Raw genomic sequence first — 20198 nt, 5'->3', positions numbered from 1 at the left:
GTCATTTTCTGGGCCAGGTACATAGATGACATCCTCCTCATCTGGAAGGGTACATCGGAATCTTTTGAGACCATTATTGGTGACCTAAATAGAAACAACTTAAACATTAAACTTACATATCATTACGATAAACACCAGGTAGAATTCCTGGATGTTAGGTTATCCAGAGACTCAAATGGTTTCCTTCAGTCTGACGTGTTTCGAAAGGCCACTGCAGTCAATTCTCTTCTCCTTGCCTCATCCCACACAGATTGTTCGGGCCGTTCCAATAGGTCAATTTTTACGAATTAGACGGATCTGCTCCTCCCTGGACGGATTTGAGAAACAGGCATACGATCTCACAAACCGTTTCTTGGCACGCGGATACAGCAAACGCTCAATAAAGAAGGCTTACCATCGTGCTAAAAACACCTCTAGAGAGACTCTTCTGTTTCCCAAACCTAAAAACAAATCTGGTACACAGGTAAGATTCATCACAGAATATCACTCACGCTGGCATCAGATGAAAAGAATTTTAAAAATTTTTGGCCCATTTTGCTTACAGATTCCATCATTGCAAAATATATTCCCAAATACCCAAGTGTTGCTGCGAGACGGTCCAAGAATCTCAAAGACTATCTGGTTAGAAGCCATTATCAGAACAAGAGCCACAGGTTCCCTTTTGGAACTAAAGGCCCTAAATGGGGATGTAAGGCATGTGGTCACTGTGTTGCTTGCCCCAACATCGAGCAAGCGACTTCCTTCTCTGATTCAACAGGTAAACATACTTATAATATTACACATCCAATCACTTGCTCTACTAAAGCAGTTGTTTACTATGCAACATGTCCCTGCCCTAAGATATATGTTGGCCTGACTACGAGGGAATTTAAATTTCGAGTAAGGGAACATGTACGTGACATTTTAATGGCGAAAGAGATAGAAACGACTGAAACTTTAAAACCTATCGCAAGACATTTTAAAACTTACCACTCCTGCGATCCCAATAAATTGAAAATAAAAGGGATAGATTGCATTAAACAAAATATCCGTAAAGGCGACACTGCAAAAAACTTGGCGAAGTGTGAGTCTAAATGGATCTGGACTCTGGGAACAATGCGCCCCATGGGACTCAATGAAAACTTAAATTTCGCTCCGTTTCTCTGACCGTTGACCTCCAGCGGGTCATTTTAAGTATGTTTTATCCATTTTCTGTATATTTATCTAATTATTTTCCCCCCTTTTTTCTGATCATAGAACTGATCGATTAGTTTATAGTTGGAGAAAATTGAGACTTGAGAATTACGAAAAAACTGAAGAAACCTGGTTTTTCGTGAAATGCTATATACACTTTATATACACTTATTTATATGTATATATCCTTATATACTCTTTCTTATTTGCACTTTGATTTATCATTATTTTTGTATTTTATGATTATTAATGCCTATGTATGGGATATTATCTATAAATACGTATCACTTTCATTTTTTAATTTAATTATTACATTTAGTCACTTTTTCTTTGTGTTTTGCACTATTCACATGGATGCGGTTTTCACATCAAAATAATTCTAAAGTTATATATATAGGCGTTTGACTATTTTGTTGTGTATCGTTTTCTATTTAAAGATTGATATTTATTATATAATTTATACTATTTTGAATAATCATTTTTATATACATATATATATACATATAGGTTTCGATTTCCAGTATGGAATGTAACAAGTTAACAGTGTTTTAGCATATTATGCGGTAATGCTGTCTCAATGCCCTCCGATAACCTGCCCAATCGTGTGCTTTTTCTGTACATCCAATCATTTTCTTTATACCGGAGCTTGTTCTGTGCGCTTACGTCAGGGGGAGGGGCTTTGCTTCCTTCCGATTGGTGCGTCTGCATCTGAGTGGGCGCGGTGTCCCGGCGTTAGATGCCGTTGGCCCGCTCCCGCTCTGATGACGCATTTTCGGAAGTGCACTAGCGGCCATCTCTACACCTGGCGCATGACGCCGATTGCAAAATCCCATTGATTTACAATATTTGCTTTACAAATGCACATGATTGGACGGGGGATCTTACAAAAGGGTGACTTTAGCTGGAGAGATGCCACCCCCGGACGAAGGCATCCCGCCGAAACGCGCGTCGGGTCTGACGGTCTCTCATTGCAGGGATATCATTATGGGTATGTCATTGATTTCATTCCTTCTATGCTGCTTGCTTTCATAACACTCACTTGGAGTGATACTTACCTGTATGTCTTTGCTTCTAAAGCGGCATTATAGGAGGATGGTGATCGGCAACAGACTGCCAGTGTCCTTATCATTATATATCATTAGTATCATTATGCATATTGCTATATCATACATGTTATCATTTGCACCATTGCTTTGATTACACAACTAATCAGTCTGGTTGCCCCAGTACATCTACTAGACATTGTTTCCATTTTTTGTACTTATATCTCTTGCAATTTTTTAACGTTTTTATTCATGCTCTGTATGACTCATCTTTTAATATTTGTGACATATGTTAATAAAGTTTGTGATTTTTTTCTGCCATACTTTTTGTGTTAATTGTACCCCACACCTTATAGGTTTTGCACTCAGTACTTGGTTGGGGCTCCTTTTGCATGAATTACTGCATCAATGCAACGTGGCATGGAGGCGATCTGCCTGTGGCACTGCTGAGGTGTTATCAATGCGGCGTGGCATGGAGGCGATCAGCCTGTGGCACTGCTGAGATGTTATCAATGCGGTGTGGCATGGGGGCGACCAGTCTGTGGCACTGCTGAGGTGTTATGGAAGCCCAGGTTGTATGATAGTAGCCTTCAGCTCGTCTGCATTGTTGGGTCTGGTGTCTCTCATCTTCCTCTTGACAATACTTCATAGATTCTCTATGGGGTTTAGATCAGGCGAGTTTGCTGGTCAATCAAGCGCAGTGATTCTGTGGTTATTACACCAGGTATTGGTAGTTTTGGCAGTGTGGGCAGGTGCCAAGTCCTGCTGGAAAATTTAATCAGCATCTCCATAAAGCTTGTCAGCAGAGGGAAGCATGAAGTGCTCGAAAATGTCCTTGTAGACGCCGCGCTGACTCTGGACTTGATATAACACAGTGGACCAACACCAGCAGATGACATGGCCCCAAACCATCACTGACTGTGGAAACTTCACACTGGACCGCAGGACACTTGGATTGATGCCTCTCCGCTCTTCCTCCAGACTCTGGGACCTGGATTTCCAAATGTAATGCAAAATTTACTTTCATCTGAAAACAGGACTTTGTACCACTGAGCAACAGACCAGTCCTTTTAAAGGTTTAGGGAACCTTTGCAGGTGTTTAGTGTTGATTCGCTGATTAGCGTGTCACACCACGAGTCTACAATCTGCAACTTTTACCCAATATTCTAATTTTCTGAGACACTAAATTTTGGGTTTTCATTAACTGTTGCCATAATCATCAACATTAAAAGAAAAAAATGCTGGAAATAGATCCCTCAGTGTGTAATGAATCTGGAGAGTCGATGCACTATACAGAGACTAGTCCATAAATGTATGATGATACAAAATCACTGTTGTGATTCGGATGCTAGTATTGATGAATGAGCCTGAGTGACTCATTCATTAATATGTTGCGGCTGGGACGCCTTACAAGTCATTGGTCAGCCGTCATATTTTAGCCTCGCTTGGACTCCCTAACACCCCCCACCCCGAACGAAGGATCTATAGCCAAAATACTCATCGGGGTGTGTGGCCAGACAGCTTTTTTTCAATCCTCCTTTATCTATGGGTAAGTTACATGCATTCCTCTATGTCCTAGATACGTTGTATACATCTGTAGTCATAATACATGTTGCTAGTTACAACCATCTGGTACAATTTGTATATAGACATATTGGTTTTTACATTTATGTAAATTGCATCATATATAATACAGTATAGTTTTGGAGACTGTTTTTATCTAATGCATATTTAAGCCTATGTACCCTCCATTGGTTGCCTGGTCCCCATTCTACCACATTCTGTGGTCATCATCTCTACTTTTTACATGTTTTTAGATTTATATATCATTAAAATGTGTACATTTTAAATTCATACTGGTGGAATCAGACTCGTTTCTTCTATAGGTTTAGTGGTCATAAACAGGGCCGGCCTTAGGGGTTTACGACCTGTGCCATTGCACAGGGCGCATCACTCCAGCAGGTGGAAGGGGATGCTGCGCTGGCACCCTTCCCCTACTTGTTTCACAAGCGCCTGGGCCCGGCGACTCAGCAGCTGCCTTTCTGCATAGGCGTTTCTGCAGTCAGTGGCTTCGCTACCGCTGTAGGAGCCATAGCGGCTGCTAGTGGCGACAGCAGGCATGAGGGCGCCCGTTCCACGGGCCCCCATCATGGCCGGCGGCACCACTAGAAGCCGCTGCGGCTGCTACAGCGGTAAGGACGCCATTATAGCAGAGCAGGGAGGTATCTTCCTGCTCTGCTATCTACTAGCGCCACTGTAGCTCCCTGAAGGAGTGGAAAACCCGCGCTTGATGTCTCTGTCCATATATGAACAGTGACATCAGGGGCAACTCCTGAAGCGGAATCCCCTTCCACAGCTTTGCCGGGGATTCCACTCAAGGAGAAGCCAGTGCCGTCACTGTCCATAAATGGACACAGCCGACAGGGGCTTCTCCTGGAGTGGAATCCCCCGGTCACAGCGTTATATATGGACAGAGACATCAAACGGAGCGGAACCTCGGCCACAGTGGGGCACTACCTACAGGGGGCTGTGTGGCACTACCTACAGGGGGCTGTGTGGCACTCGAGTCCAAAAAGGTTGGGAAACTCTGTACTAGGCTACAGGATCACGGCAGCCTATGCAAGGATCCCGCCGAGGAGCAGCTCAGTTCGTCGTGGGAATGGGGCCTAGGTGAGTACAATGTTTTTTTTGTTTGGGGGCACTGTCTACAAGGGGAGGGGAGGGCTGTATGGCACGATCTACAAGGAGGAGGGGGATTATGGCACTGTCTACAGGGAGGATGTATGGCACAATCTACAGGGGGGCACTGTCTACAAGGGGGGCTGTGTGTGGCAGCCAGGGGAGGGGGGAATTATACTGTGTGGGGGCCACAAAGCGGACATTATATTGTGTAGGGGTACTACAGGGGGCAATATACTGTGTGTGTCACTTAGGTGGCATAATACTATGTGGGCACAAATAGAGGACAAAATGCTGTGTCCTTGAAGGGGTTATAATATATTATATTATTAAATATTATTATTAAACTGTATGGGGGGCACAAAAGGGGCATTATACTGTGTGGGGGCACTATATAGGGCATAATACTGTGGGGGCATTATACTGTGTGGGGGCATTATACTATGTGGGGGCATTATGCTTTTTTTATGGGGCATTTTTTTTATGGTGGGGTGGGACGCCGAAAGATAATTTTGCATGGGGCGCCATCTATCCTAAGGCCGGCCCTAGTCATAAATATATGATGGTTGTGGGTCAAACTAGATGCACCCCCGTGTATTAGCTGAAGGGGCCGTGGCGATTGTGCGACTATTCCGTTTATCTCTGACACACTTGGAGCAGCGCATACTGTAGACCGCAGCTACAATTGTGTTGGCAAAGCACAGTACGGAGGTGGTAATCATTAAAAGGGAAGCAGTACTCACACAAACACAGCGGCTCATTTAAAAACAAAAAATTGCGCGGCTGTGTAAACTTTGACCACCAACCAACATATATTGATGGCCTAATCTCAAAATAGGTCATAAATAAAAAATTACAGCAAAGGTGAATGTGGGCAATTACTTGATTATTTTCTGACGCTGTGCACGAGTTCCCTGCTCCCAACGACGCTGCAATAGCTCCTTGGCTATTTCTTCCTACGCAGCATCCTTTTTGTAGCGGTCATGGTAGGATTCTGACCGTGTATCCCACAATTCTGGATGACCATGCAACATAGTAATCAGTCTCTCAACATACATCTTAAGTTGAATGCTGGGAAATTTGCCCTGCCCTGCTGTTGCTTGGCAATGGATCCGCTAAAAACGGACCGGTCACGAATGCCTTCCGTATGCGTTCCGTTATTTTGACAGACCTATAGGCTACAATGGGCGAGACAGACACTGAACAACGGACAGAAGTAGGACACGTTATATTTTTAACGGAACGGACGAACGGAACCACTAAAATAACGGAAGTGTGCATGGAACCATAGAAATTAATGGATCAGTGTGATCCGTTAAAAAAACGGATCGAACAATGAAGAAAATAACTGAAGTGGACATGAGGCCTTATACTGCACTACTGAACATGTTTTTCTCTATAGTTTTAATAACATAAAATAACATTAAAAAACAAATAAATAATAGAAAATAAGGGCATTAAAAGAGGAATAGAAACAAAGATTATTTTTGGAATTTTTCCATTATACTGGGCAGATTTATCACATTGGTATTTGAATTCTCGATAATAGAGATAATGCAGATGCCTGGCACACACACACACACACATACAAACATACACACACACACACACACACACACACACACAGGAAATCACATTAGGATAGTTATATTCTTGCAAAAACTCAGTGGGAGGATTTATTAAGACAGTAAGCCAGCGTAATGTAGGCGCAGCCGTAATGAAGGAAGCGCATGACTAGGTGTTTGGGATTTTTAGGCTGCTATGTTTTGGCTACTAAGTTTTAGACTATGTTATAGGGATTGGAGGGCTAAGGAAAAGGGGCATGGGGCAAAATGTATCTTTATGTGGTGGGTGGAGAGTAAAGTATATAAGTCCATGCGGGGAAGAGGCAGCCCTCTTTCCCGCTGGACAACAGGAGAAAAATTTGTCCTGTTATTATATTTAAAAGAAAAATATACATATTAATATTTTCTACTTACCTGATGGAAGCGGCGATGGAGACAACGATGGCCAGGATCCGGGATGCAGCGATGCAGCACGGCGTGGGATGGCTGGATGCGCTGATTGCCGGGGCTCTTCCTCCGGTTCCAGCGGCTGGAGAGGAGAGTGAGGGACGCAGCACCAGGCGTTCCAGGCCTCAGGAGAGGCCTTCATCTGCAGAGACGCCTCGGTCTGGTCGGCGCCGAGGGAGCCCCTCCAGGGACCCTCCTCCTCCTGCTGGTCCGGAGCTGCACCCTGGCGACGGTCCACGGAGGTCAGGGAGGAATCCCATCAGGCGGGCGAGACCGGAGGTGACAGGAGGGGGGGGGCCGCGGCGGCCATCTTCCTCCCTCCTGTCTTCAACAACAACGCCGGAAGTGGAGGCGGGACCGGATGCGCGCACAGGACCGGATGTGCGCGCTGGGCCGGATGCGCGCACAGGTCCGGAAGTGACGGCTTTTTCCGGCGCCGATGCTCCAGGTGCCGGAGGAGCTCATCTTACAGACGTCAGGACACCAGCACCGACCCGCAGGAAGAGGCGGGCGGCATCTAGATGGGGAGCGAGATCGCCTCCTGCAGGAGCAGGGAGGCGTGCGGCGGCGGCAGCGACCGGAGGTACCCGGGCAACTTCTTGGAGCGACGCCGGGCCCCATCCGGACGAGGGGGGGCAGCGGTCTGCTATACAGGCAGCGACGACGACAAGAAGATTTTATTTTGACAGCCCTGCAGAAGGACTGGATCGGCAGGGCTGTCGTTCTGAATATGCCACGCCACCAGGGGGTGGCAGGATCGTGGACGGGCCGCATTCTGCGGGGCCTAGAGCAGCAGCGACTGGAAGTGCGGGGAGCTACGGGGAGCGTGGCGTGCAGGAGCACCACTCCCCAGGATCGTCACGACCGACGCCGGGATCATCCGGAGTGGTGGACGCGTCCGCTGGGAGGTCACCTCAGGGACGGCCGGGTGAGTCTACCACGGATGTGGTGCCGGGGATGAGTGGGGGGGATGTGGGGGGGATGTTGTCAATGTCTCAAATGCATTTGATGTTTAGAGGGATGCAGGAGTATTTTATGAGAATTGTGCCAGGCGTAGAGCAGTCGCCAGCGAGGGTATGGGGCGCTGCTAGTGAGGCGTCTGCTAGTGCGGCAGGGAGTGCGGTTGCTAATGATGCGATTTCTGGTGCAGCTGCGGCAGGGATTGCGGGTGTCAGTGAAGTAGCGCCGGTTGTGGGTGCCGTAGTGGCTGTGGAAAAAGCGGTTGACGAGGCGGCTAGTACAGCTAAGAAGGTGGTGGAGGATGTGCGTTTGGCTGACGCTGCTAAAGGTGAGGTTTATGTGTGTTTTGAGGGCCCGCTGGGGGCACATTTGAAGGTGGAGATTAGGGAAAAGATATGGAAAGATGAATATGTTGAGATTTTTTCTTTGCTGCCGTTAGAGAAGTTTAATTTGGATCGGTGGAAACTGGATGAAAGTAAGAAGGAGGAGGAGGAGCGGCGGCGGTATCGTTTGATTCCACGGACTTTTGCGAATTGGCTGCAGGCCTTCGCTATCTTGGCTAGTGTGGTGGGTGAGGAGGCGCCGGAGAACTGTTCGGCGCTATTCTGTTATATGGATTCAGTAGGGGAGGCGTATCGTGTATACGGTGGTAATGCGTGGTTGCGGTATGACGAACAGTTTCGTCAGCGGAAGTCGGTGCGCCCGTCGTTGCGATGGGATCACAAGGATATCAGTTTATGGATGCGTCTGATGTCTGCGCCAAAACAGGGGCAGCAGCCCTTTCGGGATGCGGCCGGCGGTCAGGGGTCAGCAGCGGGTCGGTCAGGATCCTCAGGAAAAGGGTGTTGCTGGCAGTATAATGAGGGGCATTGCAAGTTCGGCCCAGACTGCAGGTACAAGCACGAGTGCTCCGGTTGCGGAGGCGCCCATAGTTTGTCCAGATGCTTCAAGAAGCATAAGGGCAGGCAGGGAGATGCTGAGCAGAAGAGGGGCGACGCCGGTGAGGGTGGAAAGGATGCTCCCGTTTTTAAGGGGCTATCCAAATAGGAAAGTGGCGGATTTGTTGTGGTTAGGATTTTCAGAAGGTTTTCGGATTCCTTGTACGTCGGTTGGACGTGATGGGGTAGTCCGTAATTTGTCGTCTGCTTTGGCGCGGCCTGATCTGGTTACGGATAAGCTGCTGAAGGAGGTGGCTTTGGGCCGCATGGCGGGGCCGTTTTCCTCCCCGCCTGTTCAGAGTTTGCGGGTTTCCCCGTTAGGTTTGGTTCCTAAAAAGGAGGTGAATAAATTCCGCCTTATTCATCACTTGTCTTAGGCGAGTCGGTGAATGACGGCATTGATCCGGCATTGTGCGCGGTCAGTTACACTAACTTTGATGCGGCGGTTGTTTGGGTTCGGAAATACGGGAAGGGCTCTCTGTTAGCAAAAACTGACATTGAGGCCGCTTTTCGTTTATTGCCGGTGCATCCGGATAGTTTTTGTTTTCTGGGATGTTATTGGCAGGAGGAATATTTTGTAGATTGTTGCCTCCTGATGGGCTGCTCCATTTCATGCGCTTATTTTGAGATGTTTAGCACATTTTTGGAGTGGGTGGTCCGTCGGGAGGCGCAGGTGCAATCGGCCCTGCATTATCTGGATGATTTCCTGTTTATCGGTCCGCCGGGTACCTATGTGTGTGCAGGATTGCTACATACTATGGAGAGAGTGGCAAAGGATTTTGGGGTACCTCTGGCGCCTGAAAAAACTGGGGGACCCACGACGGTCATTAAGTTTTTGGGAATCATGATTGATTCAGATAACATGGAGTGTCGCTTGCCTGAGGATAAGTTGCTGGAGATGAGAGGGTTGGTGGCGAGTGCGCTGCGCAGGAAGAAGATACAGTTGCGGGACTTGCAATCCTTGTTGGGGCATTTGAATTTTGCTTGTAGGATTATGCCCATGGGGCGGGTGTTTTGCAGGCGATTGGCGAGTGCTACCGCAGGGGTGCATTCTCCTCATCATTTTATTAGGTTGTCGGCGGAGTTGAAAGCTGATTTGTTGGTGTGGGGGGAGTTTTTGCAGAGCTACAATGGGCGGTTGGTGCTCATGTATCAGCCGGTGTCTAGTGTGGACTTGGAGTTGTATACTGATGTGTCAGGTGCTTGCGGATTTGGGGCTTATTTCCAGGGGCAGTGGTGTGCAGGAGTTTGGCCAGATGCTTGGCATGAATGTGGTTTTGTCCGTAACTTAGCTCTGCTGGAACTGTTCCCGATTGTGGTGGCTGCGGAGTTGTGGGGGGATTGTCTGCGGGACCGGAGAGTGCGTTTCGTATGTGAAAATCTGGGTGTCGTTCAGGCTGTTAATGCGCAGACAGCTAATTCTCCGCCAGTCGTGCGACTATTGCGGCACTTGGTCTTGAGAGGTTTGATGTTGAATGCGCATTTTGTGGCAGTGCATATTCCGGGGGTGCTTAATTCTGTGGCTGATTCCCTTTCTCGTCAACAGTGGGACAGGTTTCGTCTGCTGGCGCCGGGGGCGGAGTCTCATGGCCTGCCTTGTCCAGAGCATCTGTGGAAGGTGGTGTGACAATGGCGATGTCGCTCGTGGAAAGGTCGGTTAGTGCGGTTACGTGGCAGAGGTACAGTGCGGTATGGCAGGTATGGGAGGCTTTGTTTGAAAATGCGCAGGCAGGTATTGCAGATCGGCCGGCGTGTTTATTGTATTTTATAGGAAATGCGTACAGTGAGGGGGCGTCTGCAGCAACGGTCGCTCGGAGTTTGTCGGCCTTGGCTTTTTGGTTTAAGAAGAAAGGTGAGGAGGACGTGACTAAGTCCTTTCTGGTCAGGCAGGCAATGAAGGGTTTCAGGAGGGGTTCCGCAGTTAGGGACCACAGGAAGCCGGTGTCATTTGAGCTGTTGGTAGCGATTTGTAATTTGTTGAGGGGTGTTTGTGTCTCGGGGTTTGAAGAGCGGCTATTTACACTGGAGTTTTCTTTGGCGTTCTTTGGGGCGTTCCGGATATCGGAGTTGGTGTCGGCCAGTAAGAGTGTGGCAGGGGGTTTATTGTACGCTGATGTGGATTTGGATGGCTCCTGCCTTTCTTGTTTGCTTCGTAGATCTAAGACAGATCAGGAGGGAAGAGGTTTTGTGGTGCGTTTGTATGAGTTACCAGGGTCGCAGGTGTGCCCGGTCCGCTGTTTTCGGGAGTTTGTTGCAGTGAGGCCTGAGGGGCCGGAGTCCTTGTTGGTTCATGCAGATGGGTTGTCCTTGTCAAAATTCCAGTTTTCACAGGTGTTCAAAAAATGTATCCTGTTGTCTGGCAGAGGTGGAGCAGGTTTTAGCTCTCACTCTTTTAGAATTGGCGCAGCTACGGAAGCAGCTCGGTGGGGTTTATCCCCGGCGATGGTTAAGAAGATCGGTAGGTGGGAGTCAGACCGATATAGGTTGTATGTGCGGCCTCACTTGCTTTGAGGTGGTGGTGATAAGATGTGCTGGAGGTGGATATGGAGTTGTTATATTGCTGATTTTGTGTTGTTTTAGGTGCAGGTCCCTGCTTGATTTGGATTGTTGGGCACTCCTACGTGCACTGGGGAGGTGTGCGTGCAGATGTTTGTCCGGCCAGACGGCAGTTGGGCCTGGATCACGCAGAGGTTCAGGTCAGATGGTTGGGTCTGCGGGGCATGCTGTGGTGTAGGTTGCTACCAGAGGTTCATTTTTATGCAGGTTTGGACAGGGCGCCGGATATTTTAGTGGTGCACCTTGGCGGTAATGATTTGGGCATTCGGTCGTCCAGGGATTTGGTGAGAGATGTCAAGATCGATCTGTTGCGGTTATGGTCGTCTTTTCCAGGAGTGGTGATCGTCTGGTCAGATATTGTGGCTCGCAAGGTGTGGCGGCAGGCACGTTCCGTCCATAGTTTGAATAAAGCGCGAGCAAAGGTGAACAAGGTGGTTGGTAGGTTTGTGGCTCGCAATGGCGGTGTTGTGGTGCGGCATAAGGAGTTGGAGGGCAGAGAGGTCGGTTTCCTCAGGCCGGATGGTGTTCATTTAAACGAGGTGGGTCTTGATATGTGGACCCTGGACATCAAGGAGGGCATGGAAAAAGCCCTGCAGTTGTGGAGGGACAATCATGTGTAAGGGGTCACACATGATTGTCGTGGCGGTAGGAGGAGGGGTCTTTGGAGGCACGTAATGGTAAGAAGGAGAAGCAACAATGGAGATTGTTGCAAGAGAACTCGGGGCGTTTAACCCTGGATAGTATTGGAGGGCTGGGGAGTGGTTACCCAGCTGATATGGCATATATTCCTGATGGGCAGGGTCCCCAGGAAGGGAGAGAGAGGTCTTGGACATGGTTGGTGCCCTCGGGTCAGGTGCAGAACGGCTGTAGGGTAAGAGGTCCAGACCTAATAAGGAAACAATGGAGTTTAATGATTGAAGTGCCTTCAAGGATCCTTTATCTGGAGTTGGGAAATAGAGCAGGATGTTATCATGGAGTGTTATGATGTGTTTTATGGTTATGCTCTTTTATCAGGAAAAGGTGTGTGTTTAATAAATGGCTGCTGTGGCCTTTACACCAAAATTCATGTGTGGTCTCTTATTGGGGTTTGGGGGGTGTAAGGCTGTAGACAGCGAAAGTCATCAAACATACCTTAAGTCATGTCGCCAGTCTTAATAACCAATTCACTGGAGTAAGATGCGACACATTTATTAAGAGGCGAACGCCTCTTAACCCCTACCCGCACCAGGACGTAACTGTCCGTCGTTGCGGGAAGTTACTTCCCACACGAGGACGTACAGTTACTGAGTTAATCCCGGTGCACACTGTCGGCGACAGTGTGCACCGGGAACCAGGAGGTCAGCTGTCGCCGACAGCTGACACTCCCCTCTTGCCGGTCAGCGGTCCTTTGCCGCTGATTTCGGCGCATTAACCCCTTAAATTCGGCGATCGGGTGCAATCGCCGAATTTTAGGGGTTTCTAACATATCGGCAGACCCCCGTCCGAAATCGCGGGGTCTGCCGATAGTTAGTATGGCAAACGGAAGCCAAACAATGGCTTCCGGGTCTGCCATGGATAGAAGCCCATCAGGACCAACCTTCGGCTGGTCCTGATAGGCTTCCTGTCAGAGTGACAGAAAGTCACTGTGCCGTTCCCGATGCACACTGTCGGCGACAGTGTGCATCGGGAACTTGGAGATCAGCTGTCCCCGACAGCTGACACTCTCCAGTGTTGCCGATCAGCGGCTCATCGCCGCTGATTTCGGCAATTAACCCGTTACATGCGGGGCTCGATTGCGATCTCCGCATGTAGCGGGTTTGTAGCGCATCAGCAGCCCCCATGCAATCGTGGGGGCTTCTGATGCTTGTGATGGCACCAGGGGGCCAGACAACGGCCCCCAGGTCTGCCATGTATGTCAGCCTATGAGGATCAGCCTCTGCTGATCCTCGTAGACCAACTGTCAGAGTGACTGTGACGTCACACTGTCAGTTGGAATACATTACACTACCTAGGTAGTGTAATGTATTCTAGCAGCGATCAGAGCTGCAGGTCAAAAAAAGAAAGTGTAAAAAGTAAAAGAAAAGTTAATAAACAAAAATATAAAGTGTAAAAAGTAAAAAAAAGTTAATAAAAATGTTTTATAAAAGTGTAAAAATAAAAAGGTTTTGTTTCCCTATAATAAGTCATTTATTATAGGGAAAAAATGAAAACGTTAAAAAAAGTACACATATTTGGTATCGCCGCGTTCGTAACGACCCAATCTATGAAACTATCATGTTAATTTTTCCGCACGGTGAACGCCGCAAACAAAATAAACGGAAAACTGTCAGCATCGCTATTTTTTGGTCACTACCCCTCCCAAGATATAGAATAAAAAGTGATCAAAAAGTCGCATTTACCCCAAAATGGTACCAATAAAAACTACAACCCGTCCCGCAAAAAACAAGACCTCCCACAGCTTTTTTGATGAAAAAATAAAAAAGTTACGGCTCAGAATAGCGTGTCCCAGAAAATAAATAATTTTATAGAAACTTAATTTTATTGTGCAAACGCTGCAAAACGTAAAAAAAACTATACACATATGGTATCGGCGTAATCGTACCGACCCGCAGAATAAATGAAAACTTAATTTATTGCGCACGGTGAACGCTGTAATAAATAAAGTATTTAAAGCGCCAAAATCGCTGTTTTTTGGTCACCCTAGCTCTAAAAAAGATCCTGAGGGGCCAAAATGCTCACTATACCACTAGAAAAATTCCTTGAGGGGTGTAGATTCCAAAATCGGGTCACTTTTGGCGTGTTTCCACTGTTTTGGTCCCTCCGGGGCGTTGCAAACCCGACATGGCACTGAAAACCAATCCAGCAAAATCTGCGCTCCAAAATCCAAAAGGCGCTCCCTCCCTTCTGAGCCCTGCTGTGGGTCCAAACATCAGTTTACGACCACATATGGGGTATTGCCGTAATCGGGAGAAATTGCTTTACAAATTTTGGGGTGCTTTTTCTCCTTTATTCCTTGTAAAAATGAAAAAATTCTATGTTTCCACAGAAAAATAGGTGATTTTCATCTTCGCAGACTAATTCCACTAAATTCTGCAAAAAAACTGTGGGGTCAAAATTCTAACTATACCCCTAGAAAAATGCCTTGAGGAGTGTAGTTTCCAAAATGGGGTCACTTTGGGGGGGTTTCGGCTGTTTAGGTACCACAAGACCTCCTCAAACCTGACATGGTGCCTAAAATATATTCCTAAAAAAAGGAGGCCCCGAAATCCACTAGCTGCTCCTTTGCTTCTGAGGCCGGTGTTTCAGTCCATTAGGACACTAGGGCCACATGTTGGATATTTCTAAAATCTGCAGAATCTGGGCAATAAATATTGAGTTGCGTTTCCCTGGTAAAACCTTCTGTGTTACAGATTTTTTTTTATTACAAATGAATTTCGGCAAAAAAAATGAAATTTGTAAATTTCAGCTCTACTTTGCCTTAATTCCTGTGAAACGCCTAAAGGGTTAAAATATTTTCTGAATGTGGTTTTGAATACCTTGAGGGGTACAGTTTTCAAAATGGGGTGATTTATGGGGACTTTCTAATATATAAGGCCCCCAAAGCCACTTCAGAACTGAACTGGTCCCTGAAAAAATAGCCTTTTGAAATTTTATTGAAAATATGAGAAATTGCTGCTAAAGTTCTAAGCCTCGTAACGTCCTAGAAAAATAAAAGTACGTGAAAAAAAATGATGCAAACATAAAGTAGACATATGGGGGATGTTAACTAGTAACTATTTTGTGTGGTATTACTATCTGTTTCACAAGCAAATACATTTAAATTTAGAAAAATGATAATTTTTGCAAATTTTTGCTAAAATGTGAAGTTTTTCATAAATAAATATTGAATTTATCGACCAAATTTTTTCACTAACATAAAGTACAATATGTCACGAGAAAACAATCTCAGAATCGCTTGGATAGGTAAAAGCATTCCGGAGTTATTACCACATAAAGTGACACATGTCAGATTTGAAAAAATAGGCTGTGTCCACAAGGCCAAAACAGGCTGCGTCCTAAAGGGGTTAATATACAGTATATGTTGCATCTTTCTGCTGGCGGAATGACCGTGCCCCATACATCCCCATCACATAAAATAAAAAAAATACCTTTTTACCTCATCGCTTCTTTTCTCTTCTCCCATCTGGTTCCCCCCGACTCCCTATTCATGCTGTTGCACATGTAAGGTACTGATGCCAGGTGGCAAAGCACTGATGACCTTTAAATGCTGCGTCAAATAGGTACTGATGCTGTTCGATGTCAGTACATAGAATTAGCCGCTGAATGTAGAGGGAACTGGAGGCAACCCGATGGGGAGAAGAGAAGCAAAGCGGAGAGATAAGTATAAATATATATACCGTATATATATATATATATATATATATATATATATATTATTTTTTTTAATGTATCCGAATGGGATGGGGCAGGGAAGTAGTCAGATGGGGGGGCCAAGGTATGGCTCCAGCATGGGCCACTACCCTGCTTTGCCCCAGATACTGCCAAAGATTTCTACTATATTTTCACCAGTTTTGTTGAATAAATTATAATTAATTTGTTGGACCACGGTGGTGCCCTCTTGAAGCCATATCGTCCTTTACATAAAAGTGGCAAGGGTGGCGTAAAAAGACCAGAAGTTGCAATTTGTAGTGCAAATAGCGACTTTTAGGCTCTTGTTCGACTTTTCTACACCAGAAAACTGAGGTAGAAAGATTGATAAATTCCCACCAGTATCTCCAAAATGCCAAAGGAAGAATCAACTGTCAAATGTACCCCACCTATGACTACCCAAAAGACTACCGCTATATGGGGACTTTGTGTCTTGTCCTGTTATTGGAGCACTGTGGCTGACTGTGGTAAAGCAGCTTTCACTTTTATGTCACCTTTACACCTATTCCGAATTCCAAACGGCAAATCTGCAATAAAGTACAGTACAATAAATGTGAATGGGATTTTCAAAACCCTGTTCACATGTAGCAGAATTATCTGTGTGAATTTGCAGTAGATTCTAACTGCAGATTTTACCGTTTGCAGGATGAAATCTGCAGCAAATCCACTGTAAGATCCATATGCAACGGATTCTATGAAAATTTAAGGAAAAATCCCTCGGTAGGCGAAGTTCCTCAGTAGGGTCTGTTATGGGGCACTGACAATGACTGGCAATATTATAGGTGCTGTGATTATGTCCTGCAATGTTAATTACGCTCTGTCTGTTACTGGCAATGTTGGGGGTACTAAATGGGACTGTCAAGGAAAAGCTGTTATTGTCATTTTAAAGGGTTACCAAACTTTTGAAAAAACTTTTGACATGTCATAGTGACATGTCAGAAGTTTTGATCAATAGGGGTACGAGCACTGAGACACCCACCAATCGTTAAAACAAAGCGGCAGAAGTTCATCAAAACTTCAAAAGTTTTTTAAAAGTTTAGTTACTCAAGGTTTCCCTGTAAAACACCTTGCAGACAGAGGGGGGATTGTGATGGCAGGAAGGAGGTGAAGGGAAAGTGAGCCCTAATCTACCCACCGCCCTGTCCCTGCCTACTTGCAACGACCCGCCCTAGGCGACGAGGTACAACTGGGCGGCGGTCCCTACGCTGTCTAAGTGCACAGGAAAACAAACAGGGAACACGCAAGGGAAGGGGCAGTAGCCACGGAACGCCACGAGGAAACGGAGCGGCGAACGAACAGTCAGGACCAGGACGAAGTGAGTAACCCGAGCGGGCACGGAGACAGAAGCAAGCCAGGGGCAAAGCAAAGCAAAGCAAGTCAAGTCAAGGAGAACTGCAGCAAGGCAGAAGCACGGCAGAAGCAGGCTGGAGCAAGCAGCAGTGGGGCCAGGAATCCAAAAGAATAACAAGCAATGAGGAAGAGAAAACTGCAGGTATAAATGGACAGGGGGCGGAGCTAACTCTGACTGACCAGGCCGCGATAGGCTCTCCCACTCCTGAGCCTGCCACCCTGATTGGTGGGAGCCGGTGTCAGTCTAAGAGGTCTGGCCTCAGGTGTCGACTGATTAACCCTGGGAGTCTCCACAGACGTAGTGCCTGGCAGATCCTTTACAGTACTCCCCCTTTTATGAGGGGCCACCGGACCCTTACTAAGAGGACCCGGTTTAGTGGGGAAGAGAAGGTGGAACCTCCTGACCAATACCCCAGCGTGAACATCTCGAGCAGGTACCCAAGTCCTCTCCTCCGGCCCGTATCCTCTCCAATGGACCAGGTACTGGAGGGAGCCCTGGATCATCCTACTGTCCACAATCTTGGCCACCTCGAATTCCACCCCCTCAGGGGTGAGAACGGGAACAGGAGGTTTCCTAGAGGGGGACCAGGACGGGGAGCAGCGTTTAAGGAGGGAAGCATGAAAGACGTCGTGTATGCGGAAGGATGGGGGCAGCTCCAGACGGAAGGATACAGGGTTGAGGACTTCAATGACCTTATAAGGCCCAATAAATCGGGGAGCAAACTTCCTGGACGGGACCTTAAGGCGCAAGTTCCTGGACGACAACCAGACCAAATCCCCGACGACAAACCGGGGGTTAGCAGAACGTCTACTATCCGCCTGAATCTTTTGTGCGCTCTGGGACGCCTCTAGGTTCTTCTGAACCTGGGCCCAGACAGTGCACAGTTCCCGATGAACATCCTCTACCTCAGGATTATTGGAACAACCAGGGGAGACGGAGGAGAACCTTGGGTTAAACCCGAAATTACAGAAAAACGGGGAGACCCCTGACGAGTTACTGACCCGGTTATTCAGGGAAAATTCAGCAAGGGGAAGGAATGAGACCCAATCGAATTGACAGTCAGAGATGAAACACCTTAAATATTGTTCCAGGGATTGGTTGGTCCTTTCCGTTTGGCCGTTAGTTTCGGGATGGAAGGCGGAGGAGAAGGACAGATCAATCTCCAACTTTTTACAAAAGGCTCTCCAAAATAAGGAAACAAATTGTACCCCTCTGTCCGAAACGATATTGACTGGGGCCCCATGGAGACGCAGGATGTGTTTCACAAACAAAGAAGCTAACGTCTTGGCGTTAGGTAGCTTCTTAAGGGGCACAAAGTGGCACATCTTGCTGAAGCGGTCGACTACCACCCACACCACCGACTTGCCCTGAGATGGAGGCAAATCGGTGATAAAATCCATGGAGATATGGGTCCAAGGTCTCTGGGGAATGGGCAAGGGACGTAGTAGGCCCGCAGGTCGGGACCTAGGGGTTTTGGACCTAGCGCAAACCTCACAAGCGGCGACGTAAGCCCTAACATCTTTAGGCAACCCAGGCCACCAATAGTTTCTGGTAATGAGGTGTTTGGTGCCCAAGATGCCAGGATGACCAGATAGAGCGGAGTCATGGTTTTCCCTGAGTACCCTCAGCCGGTATTGCAGGGGAACAAACAGTTTGTCCCCAGGGACGTTCCCGGGAGCTGCACCCTGATCAGCCGCGATATCAGAAGCTAAATCAGAATCCGTGGCAGAGACGATTATACCAGGGGGTAAAATACAAGCGGGATCCTTCTCGGAAGGAGGATTGGCCATGAAACTACGTGACAGAGCATCAGCCTTAATATTCTTGGACCCAGCCCTATAGGTAACCAAGAAATTAAATCTGGTAAAGAATAGTGCCCACCGAGCTTGTCTAGGATTAAGCCTCCGGGCCGATTCTAGGAAAACCAGATTCTTGTGATCCGTAAGGACCGTTACCTGGTGTCTGGCCCCCTCCAGGAAGTGCCGCCACTCCTCAAAAGCCCATTTAATGGCTAGAAGTTCGCGGTTGCCAATATCATAGTTACTTTCCGTGGGCGAAAACTTCCTAGAGAAGTAAGCACAGGGGCGGAGATGGGTGAGGGAGCTGGTACCCTGGGACAAGACGGCCCCCACTCCCACCTCGGAAGCGTCAACCTCCACAATAAATGGCTCCTCTTGGTTGGGCTGAATCAGCACGGGGGCCGAGATAAAGCACTTCTTGAGAGTCTCAAAGGCCTGGACGGCCTCAGGGGGCCAATGGAGGACATCAGCACCCTTGCGGGTAAGGTCCGTAAGAGGCTTAGCGACGACCGAGAAGTTGGCAATAAATCTCCTGTAATAGTTGGCGAACCCTAAAAAACACTGTAACGCCTTAAGGGAGGCAGGTTGGACCCATTCCGCCACAGCTTGAACCTTGGCAGGGTCCATGCGGAATTCATGAGGAGTGAGGATTTGCCCTAAAAATGGTATCTCCTGTACCCCAAAGACACATTTTTCAGTCTTAGCAAACAGATTATTCTCCCGAAGGACCTGGAGCACCTTCCTGACATGCTCCACGTGAGAGGACCAGTCCTTGGAAAACACCAGTATGTCATCAAGGTACACAACAAGAAAATTACCCAGGTACTCTCTCAGGATTTCATTAATAAAATTCTGGAAGACAGCAGGGGCGTTACACAACCCAAAGGGCATGACCAGGTATTCGAAATGACCCTCGGGTGTGTTGAACGCAGTTTTCCACTCATCCCCCTCTTTGATGCGGATAAGGTTATATGCCCCCCGTAGATCGAACTTAGAAAACCATTGGGCTCCCTGAACCTGATTAAAAAGATCCGGAATCAAAGGAAGTGGGTACTGGTTCCTTACAGTGACCTTATTCAGGTTACGATAATCAATGCACGGCCTAAGACCACCATCCTTCTTCCCCACGAAGAAGAAGCCAGCACCTACAGGAGAAGTCGAGGGGCGAATGAAACCCTTGGCCAGGCATTCCTGGATATACACCCTCATGGCTTCACGTTCAGGACATGAAAGATTAAATATCCTACCTTTAGGAAGCTTGGCACCAGGCACCAAATCGA

The sequence above is a fragment of the Rhinoderma darwinii genome, chromosome 4 (assembly GCF_050947455.1).
Source record: "Rhinoderma darwinii isolate aRhiDar2 chromosome 4, aRhiDar2.hap1, whole genome shotgun sequence".
Classification (NCBI taxonomy): domain Eukaryota; kingdom Metazoa; phylum Chordata; class Amphibia; order Anura; family Rhinodermatidae; genus Rhinoderma; species Rhinoderma darwinii.
This window is presented reverse-complemented; position numbering follows the sequence as displayed.